The sequence below is a fragment of the Cariama cristata genome, unplaced genomic scaffold, assembly GCF_000690535.1.
Source record: "Cariama cristata isolate BGI_N322 unplaced genomic scaffold, ASM69053v1 scaffold20069, whole genome shotgun sequence".
Taxonomy (NCBI): Eukaryota; Metazoa; Chordata; class Aves; order Cariamiformes; family Cariamidae; genus Cariama; species Cariama cristata.
In genome coordinates this window covers 30,799-44,559 of record NW_009637722.1, presented here as the reverse complement: position 1 = coordinate 44,559, position 13,761 = coordinate 30,799, and positions in this window count along the sequence as shown.

Here is a 13,761-nt window from a genome sequence, read left to right as displayed (position 1 = left end):
GTCTGTGTATGCATTTTGCTGCACAGGTAAGCTTTTTGATGTTTACCAGCCTTATCCACCAACCTCAAAGGCTTGCATTTCCTTAATGTGGTCGAATTGTGAAACGTAGCAGTAAGCATGAAAAATAAAAGCAGAGGAGAAGACAGACAGTATCCTGAGCCATACTGTACCTGCCATCCTTTGACTGTGGGGCACAGATCTGTACAGCTGTCCAAAGCCTGTCTGTACAGCCTAAACTACAACTGCATGAAGGGGACAGAGAATAAGTATTTTTAGTGTCAGTCATGATAAGAGACAAATTTTCAGAAATTCCCTGAACTGCAGAAGCTCAGATCAGGCTCCAAACTTTGCAACTCCAGCCTCTCTCTGACGTAGTCACTTGTATCTACTGCATTTATCGCTGCTGTACTTGGACATCTTCCAAACAAATAAATAATTGTTTCCTGCTTCTGTCTCCCCTTCTGCCCAAGGGACTTAAAGTTAATTTGTGCTGACTGTTAGTCTTTGGCTATGTGGTGGGTTGACCTTGGCTGGATGCCAGGTGCCCACCAAGATGTTCTATTACTCCCCTCCTCAGCAAGAGAAGGGCTGAGAAAATAAGAAGGAAAAAAACTCATTGGTCAAGATAAAGGCGGTTTAATAAAGCAAAAGCAAAGGCTGCATGCGGAAGCAAAGGAAACCAAAAGATTTGTTCTCTACTTCCCATCAGCAGGTGATGTCCAACCACTTCCTGGGAAGTAGGGCTTTAGTATGCATAGCAGTTGCTCGGGAAGACAAACATCATAATAATGAATGCCTCCCTGCCCTTTCTGTTAGCTTTTATTGCTGAGCAGACGTCATATGGTATGGAATATCCCTTTGGTCAGTTTGGGTAGCTCTCCTGGCTATGTCCCCTCCCAAGATCTTGCCCACCCCCAACCTACTGGTGAGGGGGAAATGTTGGCGAGACAGCCTTGATACTGTGCAAGCGCTGCTCAGCAGTAGCCAAAACCCCGGTGTGTTACCAGCACCTCTCTAGCTACCAATGCAAAGCACAGCACTATGAGGGCTGCTGTGGGGAAAATCAACTCCCTCTCAGCCAGACCCAATACAGGGTAGAGGCTGCTCTTGTAAAAGGAAGTCAGGGTGTATATAGATAGATGGTCCTTGCACTGTGAAGTTGTAAGTGCCCCCATTTCCTGCAGGGAGATCTACAACCACTTGCCTGCTGTGAGGAGGATTCCTTCTAGCTCTTGGGAGCTTCCCAGGGGACGACACAGGTGGAGATGGGAAGCCCAGGTTCCCTAGATGTTCCTTCAGCAAGCCCCAGCTCAGAAGCCTAGAGCTGCATGTACCATAACTTGAGTGAAATACAGGCACGTGGAGAGACAAGTCACTCCATGAGAGAGGTCAGCTTGTGCCTCATGAAATGCCAGGATGGGTCTCGGAGTCCATGCACAGAGCAGAGGCTGTAAGGGACTTGGGGACAAAGTCACATTTGCCATGTAGCATCTCCTGTGTGAGACCCAGAGAAGACGAGGGAAGGAGACAGTTAACTCGAACAGACAAAAGTAATTAGAGGAGTAAAATAATGGATTAATGAGCAGCCAGTGTCAGGGGATCTTATTAATTATCAGTAGAGGTTTTCCTTCTGTGTGCAGGCTGGCTGAGGGCATGTAAGATAGCAACCAAAACTCTAGTCCCATTTACAGAAGCTGCTAGGGAATCAGCGGTGCTGGGCGTCTGGAGAACCATAGCAGAGGTTGAGTTAAATACTTCCTTTGGATCTCCTGTTATGTGTGGCTGAGGTCATGGCTGGGGAGGAGGGAGATCTGGGAAATGCTAGATTGCATCTATCTGATGTTAATAATGGCTCAATAGAAATGCTCTGATAAGAACACATTTAAGTAGCACAGTTAAGCACTCACAAGCCAGGTAAGGTGAGATTTAAGGTTACAAATGCAACCTTAACTCTTTTCCTGCTGCATGTACTTTACCAGGCAGCCTCTAATTAAGGGGCATCAGGCTATTTCTCAAGTAATATATCATAACATTGGTTAATGCTCTCCTCAGCTTTGGACAGGTGCACACAGTGTCTTGCAATGTTGTGGTTTTGTCTGTTTGTGCCTGGTGAAACACAGAGTCCATTTTAATTATGGCACTGAGAATACGGCATTAGTTGTACTTGAACCAAACACAGTGGTTTAGATGCAGGGTCCATTTAGACTGTTTAGATACAAGGCAACCCGCCATCCATTCTCTCAGGTCCCCATTTCATGTGTCAAAAAGCAGTAGGTGTGGAAGATGTTGACATTAGGTGCAGTAGTGTTGAATATGGGGTTTTCCTTTCTAAGGACTGATTTAGACTCCTTTAGCTCAACATATTGTGTTTTTTACCTAGTTGCCTTACTGAAGCATTCAGACTGTTCACAGGGTGAGATGTCTCTCTGTCCCATCAGACTGCACCATAAAATATGCCTTTCTCTGTCACCCAGGAGGTAATTGTTCACATATCAACGTATTTTCCTTTTAGCACTCCTACATTTACAACTTTCAGTCTCATTGCATGTACAATGGTTGTGATATAATGGGAAAGAGAGAAAATGTAAAGGGCAAATCTGTTCTTGGGGAACATTGCAGAAGTGAACAGATTCAATGCGTTTAAATGACACATCGTAGATCTGACATCCTTCCTTGATAGTAATGCTGAGTCATTAGCCTGCCCATTGAACACAAAGTCCTTTGAGGGAACGCCATCCCTTCTGCTGTGTAAGTCCTTGAGTAAAAGCCTCTGTTCTTCCCTGCATACCCTGACTGAAGTAGTCTTAGATTTCTCACAAGTTCATGTGTCTGGCATAGTCACTCTTCTGCCTATGATAGGCAGACTTTTTCATTGCAATATGAAGTAAAGGTCCATGAAGTATAGGTTTTGTGTAACTAATGTAAAAACCACAGATTTTGTAAAATTATACAGTTTTACATGACCTACAGTACCACCTGCTCATCCTTGCAGCTATGTAGGGAGGCCTGCTTTGGTTGCATTTGAAGTAAATACTGAGCATTGTTGGACTATGAGTGTCATCGAATCTGTTGGGCATCATGTGAGTTGCGGTGCCACTTGCATGCGTGCTTGCAAGCGTCTAAAGCAGTTCAGATGCCCTGAACTTTACTTTTTGCATTGTGGATCACTATCCAAAGAATGGATGGGGTAGCAGAATGGCAAAGGCAAGGGCAGCAGTTTTAGCCGCAGCCAGAGATCTGTAGATAATTTTAAAGGCTTCCAAATGTGTATTCGGTTATCCCCAGCAAGAAACAGTTGCATTGTGAGAGCCGTCCCTTAGAGGCAGGTGCAGGCTGGTCAGAAGCTCATCAAGAGGGTTTTGTGTGGAAAGGAAAGGTCACGTAACCGCAGGTGGTCCTCCAGGAGACAGGCACTGGCCGGCCACCAGGGAACAGCGCTTACGTGCGAGGTATGAGAGAACAACTGCAGGGAGGAAAGGTAGAGAATTTCATAGAAAGACCCCAGTGCAGCGAAATACGCTGATTAATTTCCACAGACCTGCATGGATCTGAAGTGAGCTAAAAATTTCCTCGCTCGGAGACTTTGGGGATCACTGAGCAGAGTTTGTTTAAAAGAAATGAGCTTCATCTGAGAGGTTTTGCAACTTGTGCTAATGAGAGTCTGTCTGTCAAACTTAAGTGGCATCAAGTGGCTCAGAACAAGGGCTCTTGGGCGTTAAATGGTTCCTACCAAATACCAAGCCCATTACCATGATTGGCTGTTATAGCCCTCTAAACGGCAAAAGTGATTAAATTGGTCGTTATGAAACACTAAAGATGCGTAATTATGAAAAATAAGGCTTGAGTAAGAGGAGATTTCATCTCACTCACTGCTTTGTATCTCAAGGAGGAATCAATGTAGAAATGTTTTAAAAGCAGCCAAGGGTTGCCCCTTGTCTGGTTTTCTCCTGACAGTCTGGGAATCAGGAATGTGTTTGAAAGTGATGGTGTTTCTCCAGTCTCTAGACTGATACATGAGCCAGAGACCAAATGTCCCAAGTCCCCCTCTCTGCGTAAGAATGTGTTTCTCCCTTGTTGGGGAGGCTTTGACTCCCTTGGTCTTGTACTCAGGGAGAAGTCATCTTTTCTTGGTAATGTGCCACGGGTTACATCTAACCCATCCAGCTGCGTGGAGCAATGAGGTGTGAAGACATTGGGTCCTGTCAAGAGGGAGAGTGCAGCCGGCTCTACCGAAGCCACAGCAGAGCAGCGTACGGCAGCGTGGGTGGTGAAGGGAGGTTACACCGGGCAGGGACAGCTTCAGCAAATCAGTGAGTGTTAAAGCAATAACACATTGGCATATTTAGCAGGCTGGAGGGTCAGAACTAAGTACTAAGGGTTTTTCAGAAGGAAACTGCTGTGGGAGGCCTTGAGATGCTACCACTGCCAAGCGAACTCAGCTCTGCCTGTCTCTCCCTCCTGTTTGCTAAGGTGAGGTCCAGCACACGGCTTTCCTTGCTGCCCCTGACACGTCAGGCACTCCTGCCTTATCCGGGAGGGAGGGATTTATGCCCTCAGAGCGTCTAGCTCAGGCAGTGCTGCAGGCATGGGCACAGGTACAGTTTTTCCTCCTAGGAAACCCTTAGCTGTTCCAGAGGGCTGTTCTCCGTCCCACAGAGAAGGGCTTTCTAGGAGGCAATTTAACAAAGGTCGATTGCAAAAATGAAGTGTCAGGTCTTCTGTCACTGGCTTTTGGTCACTCTGTGCAAAAGGGCAGAGGGCACTGAGCATCCATGAAACTCTACAGGTGGATGAGGGGGTTGAATAAAGAGTTGCAGAGCTGCTACGTGTCTTTGAGCTTAGGGTGTTGTAGGAAAGGATTGTGAAGTTCTGGTGGTGAAAAATGGGAAGCCTTTTGCCCTGATATCAGCTCTGAGGATGAGACCAGTGCTTTGCACCCTTCCTGCTCTCCCAGCCCTGCCTCCCAGCTGGGCCAGTACCCCTCACTGTTGCTTTGGAGTACCCCTCAAATGTTCTCCCATTAAAAGGCTGGAATATCACCAGCCACAGAGCAGAATATTTGCATGGGGGTTCTCCGGCACAGCTCAGTCAACCCAGACTTCCTAAAGCTCTAATATTCCCAGTTTGCACAGACCTTCAGCAGAAATAATTTATTTATTAATTTTACTTTCTTTTTAGTTCTCTCCCTCTTTGGTGCCACCCCAGCCCTAGAAGAGTTTTATAACCTCCTTAGAAAGAGTAATAGTGGTGCTGAGTTACGCACAGCCTCTGGGGCCCTCTGCTCTCCTTGGGTTGCTGCACTTCTCTCTAGGTGAGTGCTAGCTGAGTCACTGAGCCCAAGTCCTTGTTTCTGTTGTTGAAACTAAGTGGTCACAAGGGATATGCTGGTATTTATGTTCCTTTATTCCTGTATCTGATATGTAATGTACCAGCAGATCCTACCTGAAACTCTGCTGACCATTCATGTCCCTCATCTGTCTGTCTCTGCTCTCCTTCCTTCCTTGTGTGACAGCTGATGTTGAGTATCTTTCAGGAACTTGATTTCTTTGTGAATCAAATGCCTTAAAAAAATTATTGAACATTGCTTGGTATCAGAGTATGTAATTTAAGGCATTAGTCACTTTTAAGAAAATACTCCATGTGTGAGTGTCACTTATGGCAGTATTCGTATCCCAGAAGACAAGTGATGTCATCTGCATATGTATGTGAGAGCATGTTAGCCATCTAGTCCGCTGATTTTCCATATAAAATTGTCTTTTCCCCAGTACTCCTGTGGTTGCTGTAGTCAAAATAAAATGTGCTGTGTCTTAAATGGAAAGCCAAGTATCTCTGCCTTTTGAAGAGACTGCACTCTTCACAGAGAGAAAGTTGTAACACACCTCTTGGCACCTACCTGTTTCTCCAAATCTAGACCACTCAGCCAAACTTGATCTGTCCAAAAAACTACTTGTCAAAAAAAAATTAACTTGTGTTAATGTAAACCAAGTTAGAAGCATCCTGAAAAGTTTCAGACCACTCTTGAGGTGTTGAACAGAGGACAGCTTGTGAAAATGAATTGATTTCATTCCTTAGATGTTTTTCTGACTTTTTTCATAGCTTCTTGTACTTTGCACATAGTTGTTGGCTTAAATCCCCAGCTGTACTGGAAAAGATTATTCTCTGTAAAGGTGAATGGTTTTCATGAGTTCTGGTTATGGGGATGCAGAAATATTTCATTATCGCAGCTCTCTTCCAGAAAACACTGTAACCACTATGAAGCTCCTTGCCCACACAGTAGCTTGTAGGCATTTAAAATATGTCTACATTTAAAAGTCTTCCAAAATTATGAATGAATTTGTCTAAGACTTCCCATATTATTGGCCTAGCTTATGCTGAACTATAATAGGGTTATGGTTGTGGTTGCCATTGTCTGTGGACTTGACACTACTGGTGTGTGTATCAGGACTCAGATGACTCAAGGATGAAGCTTTCTCACTCAAAACACTTCCCTGCAGAAAAAAATCAGCCCAGATGCCTCAAAGTCCTTAATTTGTGTTCAGGGAACAGTTTTTCGGGAATGTATGTATTTCAGAGCTTGGAGGAGAGAATGAATTAAAAACTGAGCTGCGTTTCACATGTGGAACCTTTTTTCAGTAATTCCTCGTCTTATAATTTGGTCTATAAGCCCCAAATGCATTTTAATCAGTTGTTTTTGACAAGGATGACTTTGATGACAAAAAGTGGGCTGGGGGCAGGGGGGAAACTCAGTTATATAATCAAAGTTGTTTTCATATAGTTTGGAAAGACCTCAAGACTTCCTCAAAGTTTACAGCCTTCATGGCCAGGATGTCAGTGTCTGGAAATTGTACAGGGAATTGTACCTAAACAGGGAGATTGCATGTTTCCAGCCTAAAAAATGGATTATTAGTGGCAAACATTGCTTTGTGACTGTGGTCTTACTTATTTGCTGATCTTTGTCACATCATTCCATTTTGCTGGTATGTTGTCTCTCCCTTGGCCAATTCTTTTTTTAATATAATGGTTATACAGAGTCAATAAATCTAGGAGGGAATGTTGCAGATTCCTTGTTTACCCCTCTCAAACCCTAGCATGGAAGTTTAGATTTAAAGTTGTAAGCAGAATTCACTTGGACCCGTCTTCACATTGCTATGGCGAATAGTGTGCATGGTCTTTAAGATGCTGGAAATAGGTTCATAAGGAGACAGCTTTGTTCAGGAGCGTTGTCCAGAACAGATTTTCTGGAAGTGCTGTCAAAATACTAACTTTAGCAAAGACTACTCATCTAGCTGGCTAGCCTGCAAACTGAAAGACCAGACCGCTTACTAGCTGTTGTTTGCTAGACATCAGCCTAGGAGAGGTGAGGACATGAAAATAACCATGTACCAAAGCAATCCCTCTGTTAACTTGACTGTCCTTTTTCTGACCATCTGTAACATAGGCTGTTTCCTCTCCAGAATTCCTCAGGTCAGGAAAAGAAAATGGAGTGAGGTACCCTTGTCAATAGCTCTCCTGTCAAAGCCCGCCTAATTGATATGCAGGCAATAACAAAATGATGCCTGTGGGGAAAGGCAGCAGAGACAGGGCTGGTTGAGCAATTTTAAGCAATCCTTTCCCATATCTATTTTTCAGTGTTCTGAAGGCCATTTTAAAAGGTAAATTTTCGTTAAATTCCTGGACTTGCGAAAGTGTGAAGGAGCAGGGTTGTTAAAACCATGCAGCCCCCTGTAAATACTTGAAAGAGAGCACAGCTTGTATTGAGGTGTTGCACAAGAAGACAAGAACATTTCATGTCTCAAGATGCTGTTCCCTAGAGGGGAAGCGTTTGCTCTATAAATGTGGTGCTCAGGACAGGGGTGTTGCTAGAGCCCCATCTCGTGCCAGGAGCTGGAGGTTCGGGGGCTATGAGAGTGATGGGGGGCTGGTTGCAGAGAGCTTGGAGCAGACGCCCACAGGGGAAGAAGGCTGCCCTACATGATGCCCGTCACAAGTAGGAACGCAGCATACTGGCATTTCACAAACAGCATCCCTGAGGACACCAAAACTGAGGCTCCCCCTGCTTCTGCTTCTTTCGCTCATTAAATAAGTACCGGTGTGGCACTCAAGGCTGATCAGGCCTGAAGGCTGAGCCTCCCAGCTACTGAATGTCTTCTGCACTTTGCCCTTCTCCACTTTCCAAAGCAGGGAAGAGCAAGCCCCTCCTCTCCCTGCAAACACAAAATATTTCCATTGATTTTGAAGGTTGTCACAAGCCGTATCCGCACCATGCCACAATGCGGTAGTCAGAAATGCTCTCCCCTCTTCCCACCACCACATTGCACTGGGAATCGACTCATCTCCCCATATCAAAGTCAAAAACCAATATTCACCACCTCTTCCCTCCTTTCCCCTACTCGGTGCTGGCAGCTGCTCTTCCGCCCCCTTCCCACGCTTGAGATACCTGCCGCAGTAATGGGATCCTCCTGCAAGCTCTGTAATTGAAAGGAATTTCTGTCTGGCCTGGAGATGTCATGAGGCTGACGGAGATGTGTTTCTGTAAAATGAGGCTTGATCTACAGCGCAACAGGCAGTGTCTGTATCATTGAGAATCCTTCACACTCGCTGGCTGCAGCCGGCTTTTCAATGGGGGACGTTAATTAAGGTGCGGCTGTCAGGGTGCGGGTGCTGGAGACCCCTCCGGCTTGGCTGCCAGGTCTCCCTCTGCAGCGCCGACCTGCGAGGTGCCATTGCTTCCTTGCCACTTGGCGCTTCCCTTTGCCTGCTGTGGCACTTCTATTTCTGATTCCCATCAATTTGAAACAGAGCCCTAGTGACCCTGCTGACCGCTGCTCATACATCTCCCGGCATGGTTAATAATAATGGCCTCTGTGGGAAATGATGGGCAGAGGCAGTGAAAGGACATAATGATGCTCTGGCCAGGGTAGGCAGAAAGAGGAAAGTGAAGTGACAAGCAGCTAAACAGCAAGAGAGGGGTGTGATGATAAAAACAAACAAACCTGCAAATGTCTAAAAACCCACAGCAATGGCATCCCTGAAACAAATGGGGAGAGACAAGCTTGAGTCCCTGAGGGAGAAGAGAGAGTGGAAGAGAGAGGAAAGTGAGCAGAGAATCAGCCAATAATTGAAATGGCATCAGGGAAGAAAAGAACTGGAAAGCACAGACTGGCTTGGAATTGGCAGGTGGCAAAGAATGAGGATAAAAGACAGAGGGAGAGAGCATGGAGGAAGGAAGATGCGAAGGTAGAGAGTGAAAGGAAAAAGCAGAGGGGATGGTATATGTGGAGATAACCAAAGAAAGTGGATGCAGAACGGGAGATGAGGAAGCATGGAGGGGAATAGGCCCATGTATTGGCAGAGGAGGAAAAGCAGAGGTGAACTGAACCAGGGTAGAGAAGGGAGAGAAAACAAGATATTTGGAGTTAGAAAGAGGGAGGAAAGAACAAAGCAGTGGGAGATAAAGAGTTAAGGAAGAGCAAGTTGAAGAGCCCCAGGTCTATGCCATTAAAGTTCACCAGAGAGGCACAAAGAACAGGCTTTGGAAACATGGAGCACCTAATGGCACCTGCTTCTCCAGGGCTTCACCAGTCCCCATCAGCTGCTTGGGATCTGAGTGTAAATTCCAAGGAAGTGCTTTTCATTTTTGAATAAGTAGAGTTTGATTTAATGGAAAAGCTTTTGGCCCTGCACTGCAGCCCCACCACTCATAGCACATAGCTGGCAGGTTTGTTGTAGGTATCATCTCCGTAGCAATATAACAGCACCAGCAAGGAAAGCAGCAGGCATCTCTTGGTTGGGCAGATCAGCCATTTGCCCGCTCCATGTTTGCTGGGTAATTGTCTCTAGTGCTTGACCCTGCACAGGAAGGATGTTTCCTTCTGTTGGTAAAGCAGATCAATGCTGACACCATGCACCGTCAGAGATTTTTCTCTCAGTGCAAACAGTTGCTGCTGCCCTTGGCACTCATCGATAACCAATTATGCGATCATCTGCATTTTCTGGCTCACTGTTTTTTACCCCCCCACAGAGGAAATCAGAGAAGATGGTTACATTTCCTCTCCGTAATTTCTGTCCCTTGGCTGTCACTGGCATGAAGCTGAGTGGCAGTTGTTGGAACAGGACTGCTTTTGCTGTGCCTCAGGGAAGTTACCCAAAGCGCAGGGGTGAGCCATGGCTGCCCAGGCAGAGGTGTGTGGGCAGGTCTTTGGCAGGTTCATCGCTCTTCTTAGCTGCTCACATGCTCAATAATTGGAGGGTGTTTTGCAATCGATCCTCGATGGTCCTTCACTGAAATGCTGGCACTCATGTCCTGGGTTCTGTGCTTACGTCTATCCCGGCCCTCCTGTGTAACACTGCATAAGCCAAGGATCTTTCTGTACCCCTATTTTTTTCCTGAAAGAAACATCTCCATGACACTGACCGTGAGAATTTTAGATTTTATGTACTTCTAAGGCACTTCTGGTCTTTTTGATGGGGTGGAACAGATACGTATTTGTGGTAAGCACAAAAAAGGTTTAGGGTTGGGTTACAGGTGCAAATACGTGTACAAATACGGGCTTGCTTACTTCAGATATTCCACAACATTTGTCAAATTGAGTCACTGAGGCGCCTTCAGGGTAAGTCATAAGTCTGAAAAGCAACCACAGGAAGAGCACAAACACAAAAATATATTTTTTAAAGATCTGCATCAATATTCATGGAACTATTTTTTATTGCTACCCTTTTCCCCATCTTTTTTCCAACTCCTTAGAAACGACACTTACGCTTCCCATCTTTGCCATTGCGGCTTCCACCTATCTTGTGTAGAGTATTCAAATAAACTCTCATTCTTTTTTTTTTTTTTTCCTGGTAGAAATGAGAGTCGTTAGTATCAAATACAAGTGGTTGTGGCACAGAGAACAGGAGGGACCTGGGTGAGCCTCCTGGCTGGCATTCTGATGCAGAGATTTGGTTTTCAAATAGATAATGCTCTCTGAAAACAGGGCTGCTGGAGCACATGGGACAATATTGACTAAAGCACAAAACAATTCAGTGGGTGACCTTCATGCTCTCGCGTGTGTAGCCAGTCAGGATGCATAGCGTGTAAATGCCACCCAATCGGTATTCATTTCGTGTGACTCGTAACCAACCCGCACCAGGGAATGGATGAAAGGCAGCATTCAGGTATGTAATATGATTATCAGATAATATATCAGACTGCGATTCCACAAAGCCAAAGGGTCAACAAAACTGGAAAATGTATTTTGCAGCTTCTGAGAAGATGATGTTTTGAAGATTAGTGTGCCCTCAATATAAAATGAATAAATAAATACATAAAATAAATAGATGTCATGTAACATGGCTCCCACTTCTCCCTAGCTGACCAGCCGGCTCCCAGAGAAACTACTGAGTGTGTGGACACCCTTACTCATATTTGGTCCGGATTGTGTTTGCACATATGAAACAAGAGCAAAGTTCTGTCCCCTTCACCATTAGGGGCATAGAGGAATTGTGTGGTTCAGTCCCCCCGTTTTTTTTTTTACCCCTTTGAGAAGGTGGCCTCCCTTAGTGAGATCACAAGAGACTCTGCTGTTGGCGGTCACCATGTTTGGACTCCCAGGGCTGGAGGGAAGGTACTGCCTGGCCCTCAGTCCTGGCTCCTGTCACTAGCATGCCTAGGGAATGTTTTCTGCTGGGCATCTATGTGCTGTTTCCTTACCAGCCTGCCCAAGTTTTGAGTCAAATCACCTTTGCCTCACAGAATAATGCACATTTTCTCAAGAGTCATTCCTTGACCTTTAACTGGATGACCTGACTTGCTCCCATTTGGAGGATGAGAATGGAGACTGTTATTATGACTGGCTGAAGTTGTCATGTTTAAAGTTATAGCAAAAAACACTCAGCTGTTTGCTCCAGAGAGACTATAGCTGTGGTAATGCTATAAATCATTAACATCAACCTATAAAATAGGTTCCCAGGCGTTTGCGCTGCTGCTGCTGATCTCTGGTATGAGGAATAGCCTATGATGCCAATTCCTGTCTCAGAGATCATCTGTGTGATCTCACCAGTAGCATTGTTTAGGCTGCTCAAAATCTCACTCATGTCAAACCACCAAGTTCAAAATGAGGGAGACAACAGACACAGATGGAGGGATTTCTGGTTTGTAAATGGATACAGCTGCCCCAAAAAAGCTGGGAGCCATTCTCACAAGGCACCCAGAATAGCTATGCTCTAGTTGGTGAGAGCAGCTTTTAAGGCAGACACTTTCTTTTCTCACAGCTCAAAGAGCAATTAACAAAAAGTAGTAAATCTCATAGAAGAGAAATGACCCCTGAATTTTCTCAGAAAAAAAGCTGGCTCTCCTGAACTGTAAAAAAAAAATCATAGCTGGGCTTTGCAAAGAAATAGGGGAAAAGGGAAATATGATAAGATTTTACTCTAGCTAAATTTTAAGGCCAGAAGGGATCATCTAGTTTGATTTCACGCATAGCACAGTCCAGAGATGGCATGACAATTTCTGTGTCAGGTCCGTAACATCCATTGGAATGACAGCCCATCTTTCCCAAGGGCGCAGGTGGCATCGCTGTGGCCCTTCCCCATGCCCTGTGCATGCTCCTCCTGAGCACTACGTCCCCTCTCAGGAGGCTCCACTAAAGCTGGCATCCCAAGGGCATGGCCTTATCCCCTTCTGGAGGAGGTTTCCTTTCCATGGGGAGCTTCACACAGCCTGTGGGGTGTATGGAGGAGCAGAGGAATGAAAGCTAATGAGGTAGAATATAATTGTAGCACTCCTTCAAACTCACAAGCTACTCAGATCAGGTTCTGGGAAAGGGCTGTCATTTGTCTTTCTTCCAAACTGGTTCAAACTGGCTCACCTTTCCCCAACTGAAATACTCATGATTTGAGTGCCTTAGGTGAGAGAAGCATAACAACTTTGCCGCACTTAGGACATCATTGTCAAATTGAAGGATCGGGGAGGAGCCACTTCACCCGAGAAAAGTATTTGTATTCAGTGACTGCTAAAGTGCAGACAGCTTCCTCTCCACGATCTCAGAGGGGAGCGAAGCACCCTCTTGCATTTTGCCTGCTCAGGGAAATGGTTTGGATTTGAGAATGTGAACAAGATAAGGAGGGGGGAAATGAGCAGGTGGTTCCTGGGAATGCACAGCTTTCTGTCCCACTGCAAACACCCCAATGTGGAAGCTGCTCGTTTTTACGATTTCTGATGTAACTCTGGAGAGAGAGGACAAAGCATTGCAAACAGGTGAGGACAGCATATCCTAGCCCTAAGGAGTGTTCCATGTAGCAATCACAAAACTTCGTCTAATGTTTGTAAGTTGCAGAGGCTGTTTAGTTGAACACTAAATGGAGCCGGAAAGGGAATGCTCCAAAGGGCTATGATGTCTGGTTGTGTTTTGGGCTCTTCCACTGCATTAACATGTGTGCATTTTTTGAGGGTCTGACTTTATATCTTCATGTATCCTAACTTTGAAGCAATGGGATCTGCTACAAACAATAAAATAGAAATTTGAAAAGAAAATGCAGCTGGATGTGCGCTGTGCCCTGAAGAGCCAGTGATCAGGCAGCGCACAGGAAAATGTATCCAGCAGAAAAAAAATCAAGAGCCCCATCAGGAAGGGATCAGGCAAAGACTTTGTGTAAGTGGGGAAGAAATTTGAAAAGTTAGATCTTCTGAAGAGAGTTTCTTGCCTTTGTGTGCAACTAGATGCAGTTGATAGCTGCTCTGACTTACTGGAAGATATGGGACAACTGAAAGGTATTTGATGC